The 15,368-nt window shown below is 47.4% G+C and overlaps 1 protein-coding gene across 1 annotated transcript in view; it reads right to left on the reverse strand.

Moving 5' to 3' along the window:
• LOC142582558 (cytochrome P450 3A19-like) overlaps positions 1-15,368 on the reverse strand; it is an 89,710-nt gene that overhangs the window by 27,075 nt on the left and 47,267 nt on the right. The gene's annotated exons all lie outside the window — the stretch shown is intronic.

The following is a 15,368-nucleotide window of genomic DNA, read 5'->3' on the forward strand; positions in this document are numbered from 1 at the left end:
AAAATGCGCCTGCTAATGACTAGTTCTACGCACGCTCACTAAAGAAGAAAGAATACGGCTGCCCTCAACACACACGAGCAACCCAGTCATAAATCTGCTTCCTTCCGTCCGCACAGGACACGCGCTAATGGAACTACGAACTCTTAGTGCAAATCACGCAGTTACTGAAAACCTACGCACTTAACCTTAGAAAATAAAAAAGCACATAAAAAAGATGGTTAACTCATACAAACGCGCGTTACGATAGGCCTCTCAACGATAACCTTGACCTCCAGGTTACTCACGCACACAAAAAAGAAAGCCTATTTACTCATTCACTAACAACTCGCTAAACTACAGGTTTACTTAAAACGCGTCTTTCAACTCTCGGAGCTTCTCAAACAAAACATAAACAAAGCTCATACCTTACATACTGAAAGAAACTGTAGTCTTAAATCGCAATATTTTTCAAATTGTCAAAAATAAAACAAAACAGCACTTTTTACTTCTACGGAAGCTCTCTTAGCCTCCCATTCCAAACACTTACGACTGACTCATACTTTTGAGCCGTACTCGAGGTGGTCGCGGTTCAAAAGCTACTCTGGCTACCGAGGAACAACAAAAGGGCTGACTCACTATCAGCTCCTCGAAGACGTTACGGTCTCCGGCCGATTTGCGTCCTGGCGCCACGCTTTCATCGCGAACTCGACTGACCTCGTCTCGTCTTGCCACCTTGCGCTCCTTCGCCCTACACGCTGAACTTCGAAAAGAACGACGGACCGACAAGGAACATAACTGCCCCGTGCCGTTTGTCCGCGTCCGTGCAGAAAATGCTTCTCTGTCTTTTTTCGACCGGTGGCTCGAACATACTTGATGCGTACAGGTCGTCAACGACGACCGCACCTTTCCTCTCCTCGCGCCCTGCCCTTTTGGGTCTCTCGCCGTCTTTGGCTGCGCTACATTAGTCACCGTCTTTCGGTTTTTATCGCGCTTCTTTTTACGACGCTTTCTCTTTGAACTCGCTTTCTTGTCGCCTTCTGGCGCCTCGTGCTGGCCGGTACCCATCTCGTCGGCCCGGATCGGTCTCTTACCCGCACAGTCCGAATGATCCTTAACTAAATCATCCCTCTCTTGGCTACCTAGACTGGCGGAGAGCTGCACCGATCCCTGAACAATGCAGTTGTCTTCTCTTGAGCTACACAGCTCGCAATGCTGAGAGTTGCCCTCAACTGCATCGTCCAGCTGGCACTGCACTTCGGCACGCAGATCCGACTCGACAGTCATCTCGACATGGGTGCTCGGGTCTGTCGGGTCAGCGGTATTCTGTGCTTCGTTAACTACCTCGTTAACGTTACATGCGACGCACACACGCGGTGACTGTGCCAATTCATTCGCAGCTGGCCTAGCTGTCTCTACAGTGCTCTGTTGTCACAGCACCTCGTCGCTTTCACTACGGCCTTTAACGGCATCTGTTGCCGCTAAGGCATCGTTAGCAGCTAGCCCTTTCCGTTCACCTCTGAATGGGCCGCTAATCTCACAGGCACAACTTTTCTCGTCGGCTTTTGGTGAAAATGCGCTAGATACTTCCTCATTCTTTTGCTCTGTACTACCTACAGAATTTTCAGACAGCCGTTGTCTCTGTGCCTTTAACTGCTCACAATATTGTATCTGTTTTATCAATGCTGCCTTCTCTCTCTCGTACTTTTGCTCACGCTCACGCTTACTTTCTTGATACTCACGTTCACGTTCATTCTCACGTTCTTGACGCTCACGCTGACGTTCTTTACGCTCACATCTAAGAGTAAGTTCTTGAAGCCGACGCTTCCGTTCATTCTCGCGTTCTTGACGCTTACGCTCACTCTTACGTTCACGACGCTCACGCTCCCGTGGTTCTTCTATCACCTCCCAAGCAATCTCAATGCTCTCATCATCATTGCCACTATCTTGAATCGCCTTTATAATAGCTCGCTTTTTCATCTGCTCGTCCGCCTTCAGCTCCGAACTCGTAACAATAACTTCTAATGATTGTAAATAATAGCTTACTTGGAACGTAAGCTTCAACGTGGGGCCAAATATGAGGGCAAATGGCTCTGACGTGACATTTTGGTTCTTCCAGTAGTTGCGATTCCGATATGCATACCTGCGAAGATTGCACAAATAACCGTTGCTCGTGCGTTTGGTACTTGGTGGAAGTGCGCAAGCTCAAAAATGAAGTCTTTGCATCGACACTGTTTTTTTTTCATTATTCACGTGCCACAGAATTGCTTGCGAACCGCAGAACTAATGTAGGATGTCACACTCCGCTGATATGTGCAAGAAGTGTGTACAACCCACTGGCATCGCATGCGTGCTCATTCCACACATGCCCATGCAGTACACGCACAGCCTCACGCATACATTGCTAATTGCGACGTCATCGATAAACGCCATTTATTTTTTCTCTCCGTCTTAGCCCCCATAAAGCTCCTGCTTCAGGGCTTTAGAAGCACAAAATTGAAATTGAAATTTCTAGCGAAAAGTACATTGCAAAACAGATTAATGTTTGTAGAAGCAATTGATAGTGAGCATCGAGTTTATCTGTCATTGGGCGTTTTAATAACATGCTGCAAAGACACTGGTGACAGTTGGTAAACGATTTTTTTAATCAAAGAACTATATAGTCCATCCTTATGAGCTGCTCTTACCGACATGTTATGGTATCATCTTTGTAGAACCTATCGACTGTCAAGCAAATGTATATAACTAATATTAATAATACATCAGCTTGCTAATAACTCACTGCCGACTGTCAGCCACCATAATCGAAATAATTCGAAAATATTACTAGCGTTACCTTTAGACAGTGGCCCGATTGGCACACCAGTGATACGCCACTGGGAGTTTGAAGCAGCGTGTTTATGAAACGAGCGACAAAATTGCTGATTCGGAGGAACCGCCTCATTGTTCATTCTTCACGTTACCTGACGGCAAAGCTGACGTTTGCGTGACGGAATAGGCGCCGGTTAATGACGTCATCAAGCAGTTACGGTGTGGTAAGATACGCAGCTCGCCAGTCACTCAAGGCCGAGCGAAATTCGTATGCTGTATTAATTAAGAGAAAATGAGACATCCACCCAATCTTAGCAATTGCTACAAAGGAAATCCATACGGGTTACTGGAAAGAAAAGCCTCGCAGTTGAAGAAAAATTGGTCCGGGACTCGAACCCGGGACCACCGCCTTTCCGCGGCTGCCGCTCTACCATCTAAGCTAACCATGCGGCTAGCAGGTGGCAGAGCTAAGTCAAATTTGTCGACAACTCGTATAAAATATTGTGTGAAAGGACACCTTTTCATTTTCTCTTTTGAAGACTCGGTATGGCAGGGAGAGTAGCAGAAGTAATAAAGTAGAAAGGTGAGCAAGATGGTCAGCATTCACAGTGGTAACAGGACGAAAAAGAACGGCGTACTGTGTGAAGGAAACACAGGACGAGCACAGTATAGCAATAGTGGCGCATGAGGTGGCTCTCAAGGCGTCCGTGTGTAAAGATTGTTGGGGTTGGCCTTATCAGAATTTAACAGCCGCAGCCGGGTTCCGAACCCGTTACCTCGTTTTCAGTAGCACGACAATGCAGCCAATGAGGGTCCGATTTGGTTTAGGTGTCGCGCATAGGACAGATTTTGGAATAAATACATTAAAGGGTGAGTCGTACCTTTCCATCCATCTTCTTCACAAGTAAACTGCGCATTTAGGCCAGTTGGTGAGGCGCGATATTTTAACTTGATAGTGTTAAAAGCCCCATGTCGCAGCAAATCCTGCGTCGGCGTAGACGGAGTTGTCCGTGAGCGAAAAGTGCCGTATATATTTTGGTATATGTACATGCGGTATATGCAGCTATATTTCCACGCCATTCTGTTACTAAAGTTGCTCATACCATGTCTTGCATTCTTGACAAAGTTATTTCTCGGAATTTGGAGAATGACAGCCCACGAACAACTGTCATGAAACTACACACCGACAGCGCATGCCTTTCATGTAAAACCTTTCCAGAATTAAGCATTAAAAGTGCGAAACAATAACAGAAACCTCAAAATCATGTAATTATTTTAGTGCTTCTGTGCACAACCTCCAGGATCGGCCCACGCAAGAGGCCGCGTTTCTGCCAGAAGGCTCGGCTGCGAACATACCGTTCGCCGTCAGTGCTTCGCGGTATACGTTAATGTTACATAAGCTGCACTTAACGGGAACCGCGAGAAGCGGTCAGGGATCTTTAAATCCTATCGCATTCCACTGTTAAAAGCGAAGCTTAAGCGTTCTCCGACCTTTTCTTTTCCTAGTTATTGAATTTGGTCAGCTTCAATAGCAATGTCTTGCGTTAAGTCATGTTATGCTTGCGATATCTCTAGAATTCTTTGCTTTTTTTGTTTCACTTATTCTTTCTGTTCTCATTGCTTGCACTGCATATACATGCGGTGGTTACTCAGTGGCTATGGTCTTGGGCTGCTGAGCACGAGGTCGCGGTAACGAATCTCAGCCACGGAGGCCGCATTTCAATAGGGGCGCAATGCGAAAACACCCGTGTGCTTAGGTTTAGGTGCTCGTTCAAGAACCTCAAGTGGTCGAAATTTCCGGAGTCCTCCACTACGGTGTGCCTCATAATCTGAAAGTGGTTTGCCCCGTAAAACAGCATGATTTACAGGGTGTCCAGGCTCACTTTTCACACTATTCTTTGTATTCTGCTTAACTGCATAATTAGTCAAGGCTAACTAAACATTGCAACTACGGAAGCAACGAAGCTGGCAAAAAAAAAAAGACGGATTAGGAGGTTGTAGAACGCTTTGCGAAACGTCTGATTAAACTGTTCCCAACGTTCTATCTATAAGGCATTAGTGATTTTTTCCTCTTACTACAGATGCCCACAAAATAAATGAAAAAAGTACCACGTGAAATGCCGGCTTGCGCGCCGTGATTTCCGCGTTGCCAAACGCTCCGCGTGCAAACGAACAATGGATTTAACCTTGAGTGCTGCCGCGTCGCCTGCTTCTCGCTATCATGAACCGCCGCAAGGGAAGCACATCGGTGGCGTAAATCGCACCGTCAACGCTTACGCCACTGCCCTGTCGCCTTCTAAGCGGCAGCACGCCCTGCTAGATGCTATGTTCGTTGCGCTGCAATCGCGACGCGTGAGTGGGCATGTCACGTGGTATTTCTTTCTTCGTTTCTGTTTTGTATTTCGAGGGCGTCTGCAATAAGCGGAAACGCACTAATACCTGATAGATAGGAAGTTAGAAACTCTTTAATCGGACATATTGCAAAGCGCTCCACAACTCGATAATTGGAATTTTTTGCCTAACTTCGTTGCTTCAGAAGTTGGTTAATGAAGTTAACCTTGTCCACTTTTGTAATTAGGTAGAATGCAAAAAATAGATTGGCTTACTACATACAATAGTCAGCGACGTGCGTTTCGTCGCGTCGTCTTAAGATTGCGTCGGCATATCTTGAACTCTGGGACACCCTGCATAGCGACCTTATATTCTTCTGCTTTTCCATTGTCTTACTTTCTGTCAATATTGCTTCGCAAGACTCTCCAGAATGTACAACCTATCGGCAGAGAGGTAAGGCATAACGTTATATGACACGATCCGGCCTTGGCGGCCCGAACCGATGGATCACTCTGCTTCCTCCGCTGCTGCTGGAGATAATACATCACCCGCTTTATTGTAATCTCAGGTTACCTCTTGTTGCCTCTGTTTGTCACTTAGACGTGTCTTCCTAGAGCAGCAGTTGTGAAAACGAAAAAATAAGGTTGTTGGCTTTCGCCTTAAAGCGAATGAACAGCAGAGCAGCTACAACGAAACAAACAAAATTCGGCAGCATGCTACACTCCTGTAAGACGTGAAAGCGAAAGCCTGCTGCACATTTGGCAATGAGCAGACTCGCATCATCGCGTTGCTGATTTAGCAGTTCACCTTCTTCGGCTCGTTATCGACGCTTAACTGCGGACGCGTGCAGCGGGGTCAGACTTTGGCCAACGACATTTCTCTTCGACTTTACGTTGCATCCTCTCAGTAGGGGATTGGAACGTATGCTGTTCCCTATGCTGTATGTGTGATTTCAAAGAATGTACGTCCTGTTCAGTTATTATTTGTTTATTTTATTTACAATTACTGCCATCTTCCTTAAGCAAGACCTCGCAGGAGTGAATACATGCCTTGAAAACAAAGAAAGATTAGCAAACATAATTGGGCAATTGAACAATTAATTGACCATGAGACAATTCCCGCAAGGACACTTGAAGGTTATACAAAATTTCAATGGTGTGGCTTCACTTTGCTGAGCTCTTGTAGCCTCAGCCTTACGGGGGTATGAGTCATTGCATGTTTCGCTTGCTTCCGGGGCATGAGCCATTGCTTACAGATGTCTGAGCTATTGAGGAAGTCAGGCGGTTTTTTTGTACCACTCAATTAGACGCCGTGTTTCTCTACGTTTTATGCGGGATTCAATGAATGTATTCACTGTTCACTTCGCTTTGATGCGTACTTGTAGCCTCAGCATTACGAAAGGGATGAGCCAGTGCACTCTTTGCTTGTTTAGGGGATATGATTCATGGCTGATGATGATACTTTTTGTAACATTGGACAAGACGACGCGCTTTCTTCAAGGCCATCGGGGGTATGAGCTACTTAAGGCTTTCGCCTTAAAAATTTAATTTCTGGTCGCGACCAAAAAAATCAGCCAGAGACTTCTGCGACGCCAGTTGGAACCTTGCCATTTAAAGATGCCTTCTGTCAGCGACGCAAAAGAGAGAGAGAGAGAGAGTTATGTTTAACTGAAAGGACGATTTCCAATTTCTTTAGCATGCACTCCTATAGGGACATACATGTACGCATGCACCTCGAACACACAACCATTGAATACGCTGCTTACGTTTGTGCCCTTTTTTATGGTTTCCTTTCATCTGTCCTTAATTTAATTAGCTACCTGCCCCTTGGCACGCAGCCCCCTCTGGCTGCCAAGAAGATGCGTAGCATGTCACGGATCGAAAAGTGAAAGAATATACTCACAGATATAAGAGTACACAGACCGTCGCCGCGAAGATAATCCAATCCGGTAATCCCAGGAAGGTCGCCATGGTCAATCCGATATTCGTGATGCCTCAGTGAGCGCACGATCATACACAGGAGTGTTCCCAGCGCCCCTGCACGCCGAACGATTCGCTCGCTGTCCGGTGAAGGCGCGTCGTTGCCGCTCGTCGACGGCCGAGCTCCGAATTCGCGAGGCGTTGGTTCAGCAGCGCTCGCTGCTACGTAGATTTGCAGTGAAGGCAACGCCGGCCGGAGAATGCGTGTGGGTTGTCTTGGGTACGAAACTATCTCTGTCTCTCTCTCTCTGGTAAGAGGAACCAGAAGGGACGGGGAATCCCGTGTGAACGAGTGGAACCCGTATAATGCGGAAGTCGAGTTGTCAAGGTCGCCTCCTGACTACAGTTTAATCGGCACGTGATTAACGCTTACTTGCCGCTGGATGAAACGCGCGCTGCATGGAAATATCGAAATATCGATATTGCATGTCGAAATATCCTTGATTCATACCTTCTTCTTTCCATATTATCTCATTGTCTTTTTCAATCATACGACAGCCTTTAATTTCGACGGGCATCGACGCAGGCTGACGACACAATCATATATGATCGCACCTGTGAACAGAGCGCAGAGACAGTGGATTTACAATGCCTTTCGAATAAAAAAAACATAGGGATCCTTTTGTGCAGTTGAAACTATAGTACTATACTGTGTGATACTACGTTAGAATCTCCTAGGACAGGACAGACATTTGTTATAAGGCAGATCTTCATTCTTCAAGAGCATCCTCGGGCCGGCATGTCGACCCCGATTCTGCGACCATCAGCAGGGCGTGCTGCACGCATGGCATAAGTGTACGGGTCGAGAGCCCGGTCACATGAGTCCCAGCCGGTTCTCAGGGGTCTGCCACTGAAAGCAACACCACCATCTCCCCGGGAACGAGTGCGAAAAGTGTCCCCGTTCCACGCGCATTGCCGCTCAATTGCCTGGGACGCTGGTTGTGGAGGTCGGTATGAGCGCGAGGCGAGAATGTCCGCCTGTATGCGATTCGCGTCCGAGACCAGCTGATCCAAATCCCTGAACTTGCCGCCTCTTATATGCTGCGAAAGTGGGATGACCTTGTCGCGTGACTCTCTCCACCTTATCGGAGTTCGGAGCAGAAGGGTCAGTGGTACGATAAAGTTCGTCCATAGCCCTTACATACTCGAGCAAGGAGGCGTCCGGATGCTGAGTGCGTAGCTCCAACTCGCGCCGCAGACGACGCTGGTAATCTGCGGGCAGGGATTCCTCGCTCAATATCGCTCGGACCTCGGCCAGCGTTCTAGACCGGTAGCCAGTAAGCCGGAACCAGGGGGCAGCATTATCAACCAGCGACACTATTACGACGCATTCCAGCATCTCGCCATCGGACAGCCCCGTTGCGCACTGGTAAGTCAGCACGTGATCGAGGTATTCGTTGACGCTAACTGAATAATGATACCCGCTGTGGGTGGGTAAGTCCACCCTCACTCTCGGTCTAGCAGCTGCGGCAGATGTTAGCAGAGTGTTCTGCACGGCACCTGTCAACCTCTCGATCAGGCGCATCGCATCACGCAACAGCACCAGCTGAGGCTCGCCCTGGCCAGTAAAGTCTGGCACAGGAACGGGACGCGTTGAGCAAGTGTGCCGCTGTGGCTCCATGCTCTCCGCAAACTCTGGCGAATGGCTCGGTATAATGTGTTTCATGCCTTCAAGGGTACGTCCTGCCGGAGAGAGCGCCTCATGTGCAGCGCCGCCCTCTTCGAAGCTGACCAAATTCTTAGGGCTAACTTTCGCCGCAGGGTATGATTGAGCGGTAGCAGTTACCGCCGCTTCGAATTGTTGCCTGTTGGTAGCCACTTGTGACAGCGTCTGCACCGGCTGTAAGTCAACCCGTATGCTGCCATGGTTCATTCATGTGGCGGCAGTCACTGACACAAACAGACTCAACCTGTCACACCTCTGGCCCCATGTTGGGCGCCAAATATGGGGGTATTACTCAAGTTCCCGCGTGCGCACCTGACCCTTCTCTGGATCGCACAGCACCGGCGCAGCGGCAGTCGCTCGCCAGCACTTTCGCAGCAGCCCTAAGAGTCAGAGCTGTGATGTGACCCCTAACCCGCGGTTCTCAGTGAGTTTCGACCACGGCGGGTCCAGGCCAGGGGGACATTGTGAGATTTGGACTTAAGGTGTTTATTCACCTTATAATACAAACCAACAAGCAGCAACAGCAACCACAAACACAAATAAAAAACCACAGCGGCGGAGCGTTCCTCACTTCTGAGGCGATAGAAACCGCGCAATGTAGGAACCACAAAAGAGGCTGATAAGAGGCCAGCTCACCCAGAATCGATCCGCGCTCGGGCCCTGGGGCAGTCAGTCGCTTACGAACGCCGAGCGCAGCCGCGGCACGGCGTGCGGCGGTCTCAGCGGCTGAATTGAGATGCGGCCAGTCGCAAGCTCCTCAGACAAAAGACAAAGGTGCATCGGGTGAATGGCGCTTCTCCCCGAGCGGCGGAGAGCGACTCTCCTCGGTTTTGCTGTCCAGACGAAATGGCGACTGAGCAGATTGCTTCAAAACTCGCTGAGGAGGTCGCCTGCGCCCAAAAGACGTAGCCACGCTATCTTATGCGCTGCATGTAACATATGTTGTGTTTTTCATAGGTTCGAGCTCGCAAAGCGTACACATAGGGATAACAAACTTTTTTTTTTTTGCCAACGCAAGAGAGCTTCAACTCGCAGAGACGTCTTGCAAGTGCGTTCCATTACTTTCTATAGAAACTGTCATCTTAATAATAATAATATTTGGGGTTTTACGTGCCAAAACCACTTTCTGATTATGAGGCACGCCGTAGTGGAGGACTCCGGAAATTTTGACCACCTGGGGTTCTTTAACGTGCACCTAAATCTAAGCACACGGGTGTTTTCGCATTTCGCCCCCATCGAAATGCAGCCGCCGTGGCCGGGATTCGATCCCGCGACCTCGTGCTCAGCAGCCCAACACCATAGCCACTGAGCAACCACGGCGGGTAACTGTCATCTTATAGAGCATTCAAAGGAAGTTGTCTTCAATGCTTTCCAGTATTCGAGTACACGCTTGCAGAATCAGTTCCGACGTCGTCGTCATAAACCCTCAGCATGCGCAATGTCACGACACGAGAGGGACAACACCAATCACCTTTCACAGCTTTCCAGTGGAGAATGCTGGACTCGCAACAGGTCGAATCTTCCTCCACTGTTCAATAGGAGTGACTCCCATCATGTTGTCCAGCAAAGGGTCGTAAAACTTGATAGCCTGGAATAGAAAAACTGACCTTCTTGCCGCCTACAATTAAAATCGGTCTCGCGACACCGTCTCTACAAAACTGAGTACACACAGAAGTGAATTCGATGCATTTTGATAAATGCCTACATTCCCGCATAATTTTACCTTATGAAAATGGAAATGTATACAGAGCGCAGTTCTTCCCAATTTCCCGTTCTTCCTCAACCCAACGTTTCCCTCAGCTCGGGCAGCACCGATAGCAATGTCCTCCCTATTTCGCCATTCTTACGTTGTCTTCTTTCTGCGTTGCACTCATGGTGAGCCTTCAATCTCGGCATCTGACAAAATACGCGCAATGCTACACAGGAGCGGCGACGGGGCGGATGGGCCTCGACAACGACGGCACTTTCCTGTTTGCTAGATAGAGGATTGAAGGATTTCGGAATAACTGGTGACCATGAACGATTGATCAATGGCTGGCGTCTATGGACTGTTGCGCTCTGGTCTGTGGCGTCTCAGGCAAGGCATATTAGGAGGCCTTGAAAACTTCAGGTTAGATTGAGCGATTGATTATCCGAGGTTGTGGGCTCCCCGCTGCATGCACCCGAATAGTACTTGGCTCGCATGCTCATAGCAGCATTGTACACAGATCGCTAACATTTTCTTACCCCGTTCGAAAAGTGTTGCATTGCCCAAAGGCTAAACTCATAATCACAAAGCGATGCTTAGCTTAACATCGCATCAGGAGGCCGTAGAAGCGCTACTGCGTTTCTTGAGATTGACCGACCTGTGTGAGCGCCTGTAATTGGAACGCCTTTTCTGTTACCGTTTTTTTTTTTCTTTCTTTGCTTTATCTTTTTTCTTTTCTTTTTGATTGTTCCTTTTTTTTCTCCTCTCACTCTTTGTGGTCTTTACAACCCCTATATCCCCCACCACAGTGCAGGGCAGCAAACCGCATACTCGCCTTTGGTTAACCTTCCTGCCTTTCTCTCTCTCTCTCTCTCTCTTAGCTTGTGTTGTTCTTAAGATGGCGTAGTGACTGCTTCTTACCTATCTTTATAATAATTAGGTTTGCCTCGGTTATACGTTAATTTTTTTGTCAGTTGTTTCTTTTACCTGTAACGGCACCTCTATGCTTCTTTTCTCGTCGTTTTCTGTCGCTGCTCGAGAACTATGAACTTAAGAGGAAGCTTTTAGCTCCATGCCTCCTATCTAAATACATGGAAAGGAGAAATCGTCCTTGTCGGCCGCCGCTGCAACGAATTAGATGAGGCTTGTTACACTTAAAAGAGAAAGTGAAACTCTAGTGGTCGCTGGAAGTGGAATATTGCTTTATGCAGTCAGTCTTTTTATGGAAATTGATGAATATAAACGAAACTATCTAGTTTACAACGCTGCAGCTCAAGAATTAAGAAGGGTATCACAATTCTGAAGCCTGCATTGATTAATACATCAAATGTGGACAAAATCAAAATACCATACACCCCCCGGCAATATATATTTCTTGTTTGTGAGTACCGCTTTTGCAAAGATCTTGCAAGCATGGTGAAAACTCTGCGTAAGCTGTACATTATTAAACCAAGTTTGTCCATTTTCGAACTGCGATATCTGCTTTTGTTGCAGAGCGACGGTTTTGTAAACTTCGTGTTTCTGTTTTTTTTTTCAGAGTTATCAATCTTCAGAAATTATTCTAAAGAATTTAGGCCTTAAATCAATGTATCACATTCTTCAGTCACTATATGTTATCTTTCCTGCACAAGTACACCAAATAATATTAAAATAACCCGAGGGGTTGTCTCAGAAAATCATTTCTACGTTTTACATGTATTTGAATAGACGGCATCGGAGCTGGGCCGAGCTAAAGCTGCCTCGCAATTTTTTTTTTCTCAGGCAGTGTTATTAAGACTGGTCAGCGAGAAACTTGCTTGCCATCTTTCCGAAAAAATACTTACCATTCTGTTTGAGAGTGATGGGAAATCTTTCACTAAAACCTGCTTCACCAATTCGGGCTCGGCGACAAACAGAATGAGCTTGTTCGACTCGAAGGTCCTGCACGTAAAGTTGTTAATCAAAAATAAACAACGCGACGAATATTCGTGCGTGCCACGAAATTCCTTTCGAAGCGCTCACTTTTTTACCACCGACGAGACGTGTACTGTACGAACTGAAATCTCAGCGCGTTTCCGTCGGTAACTGCGTGCTTCCGTTCCAAACCAATCTGATGGGGCATTTTAATCCTTGAAGTGCAGCGTGCTCCTGCAAAAAAAACATACATCTTTGAAATCTTGCTGCCATGTTTATCAGATTATATTCTTGAAGGAGTTTCCATCAAAACTTAGAAGAAGCTGCTCTAGCGCTAATGTCTAGAGGAGCTGCAACTATGGCACTTGAGTCAGCATGCGATTGATGGTTGAAGTGTTGCGTTATAACTGAAATCATTCGGAATCATTAGGTATGTGCACGGGTACATAATTACTTGCAGTGTTTAGAAAACTCATTTATTTATTTATTTATTTATTTATTTATTTATTTATTTATTTATTTATTTATTTATTTATTCATCGATCGATCGATCGAGAAAGAACCGCGTTAAAGATAATACCCCGCGAACGTCTGAAACCAAAAGCACGAAGCTTATGGCGAATTTATGTATTTGCTACCCATCGAACGATTGCAGCGCTAAAGTTCCCTCTAGTAATTTTTGCAGGAAACTCTAGGATACCTGAAAATTTTTAATTGTACACACCGATTTCTCATGGCGACTTAAGCCGGCACAAGTTCGTGTGGTTTCGTGTGACGGGAGTGCAACATTATAGACTGTTTCACGATACACACGGTGCACACGGTTGATTCACGATACACACGGTGCACGATACACACAGCGGGATTCATATATATCCGATAAATAATTTAATAATAGCATTATTATACCGAGCGATTTCGGTTTCGGTTTCTGGGCACCGTGGATGCTATGACGTCACAGAGGAGGAAACGCAACATGGCTTGGTCACGTGGGCCACAAAAAATAGTGACGTAAAACTATGCTGCGTCGTCTGCTCGCGCATACGCGTGCTCTGCCAACAGGTGTCAACAACTGGCGATTCGAAGTGCATGTCGCGATTATTATAATTATTGCGAAGAGCGACAACAACGGTAAGAAAATATTGCGGCTTGTGAGAGTCGGTGATTCATTCCGAAGCGCCGTACGCTTTAGCTTTGAAGTGAACCGGAAAAGGCCTAGCGACGATATCGGCGGCGCCGAAAGATCAGAGGCGGTGAAGCTGCCCTCGGTGCCAGAGTGACCACTCCTTGGTCGTTGATTGGCCGCTTCGCCGTACGGCTGCCGCACAAATGGGTCCCGGGCCCATCCTCTCTACGGCAAGGAAATCTCGCCGTTCGCGAGCAAAACCGCCGTCGCACGGGGGCCCGCAAACGGCGTGCGGCGAGTTTCCGTGCCGGTAACGTGCACAGGCCCTCACATTGAGAAAGGCCAAGCGAACGAGAGACCGCTCCGAGCAGCCGAACTATGCGACTATGCTAAGAGAGAAGCGGAAACACGAACGCCGCATATCCTAAAGGGAGTCGGCCGGCTCAAATGTAGGCCCGTCCGCTCGGCAACTCGCCGCACGCAGTTTGCCGTTCGCGGGCCGCCGTGCGGCGTTCGTGTTGTCCACTTCTCTCCTCTTGTGTCCGTGCCTGCACGCCTTACTCTTTCTTTGCATTAAGAAAGGATTTCTATATGCCTGTAGCTCGGTCATAGTGGAGGCTATGCTCGGTCGATCGGCTCGGCATGCTCCGTAATCGGCATTTCATCGCTACTCATCATACGTCACGTTTTTGTGCTAGTGTGCTATGACGTCAATATTTTCGTTCCTCATCTGTGACGTAGTAACGGCCGCGCTAGCGAGGGGTCTCGACTACGAGAAGGAGTTTTTAATGACTTTTTGGAGCTGAATTAAAATTATTTTAAAATGTTTGCAGCGTCCAATACTTCGTTCTGGGTGTCCTTGCATACGGAAGCAGCCTACAACATGCTTTTTATAGCCACAAAATTTGGTGTCCCAAACCCTTTAAGCGTGGTTTATAACGTGTGGCGCTAAATCTGGGATGCCACACGCAGCTCCTGTTAAGCTTAAATACCCTAAAAATCAAAAACCAATCTTCGAAATATGGCCCAATTGTCCCTAATATTTTGATTGAAGAATTATGACACAAATCTAAAGCAAATACATGCATCATTTGAGATAGAATGGGCTGAAGAGGGCAGGACGGTGACAGATTCGAAGCCCGTGGTAGTCAATTTTATGGTAGCCCCCATGTCCCTCCGAACCGGAGCTCCCGTCCGTAAACAGTGTATGCTGGGAAGAGCCCCAGCGTCCCATGGCAGTGTATATTGGGCATGCGCAGTTGTGTGTCGAACAACGCTGACGCTAAGTCGCTACATTGGCTGCAATACGCTATACTAAATCTTACTGGTGACGTCGCCTCTGCTGTCACATGCGTACTTTTCCGAACGCCAACCAAAGCGCTGCCGCGGATCCACCTGCACCAGCGGAGCATGTGATTCTCCATCAGAACAGCGGTTTCCGGGGTCATCGACCATGACAGCGCGCATTCTTGCAAATGACCCTCCGAGATTATTGTTTTCCAACCCGAAATGAAACCAACGCTTAACGCATGCCTCAGTGCGTATATATGACCTGAACTACGAGTGTAAAAAATTTCCACTGATTATATCTGAATATGGTATCACAGAGACAATATTAATATTATCTGACCACTCACGGGTGTTGTTCTATCTCTCTCTGAGCTTTATTTAATAAACACTTTGTTGTGACACCCTTGATTGCCTGACCAATCTCTATGGCCAAGAATGACCCCTTGTGTCGCCTTGGCACATCCTTTCTGGAGGATTCTCAAATAATAGGTACACACCAATATCGCATACACATTGCCGACGTTGCTGCGAAGTTGTATGTGCCGACACGCCCACTGGCACATACGCAATAGCCCATGTTGTCTCCTCGACAAAACAGGAGCCAGTACA

The sequence above is a fragment of the Dermacentor variabilis genome, chromosome 5, assembly GCF_050947875.1.
Source record: "Dermacentor variabilis isolate Ectoservices chromosome 5, ASM5094787v1, whole genome shotgun sequence".
In the NCBI taxonomy this organism is placed as follows: Eukaryota; Metazoa; Arthropoda; class Arachnida; order Ixodida; family Ixodidae; genus Dermacentor; species Dermacentor variabilis.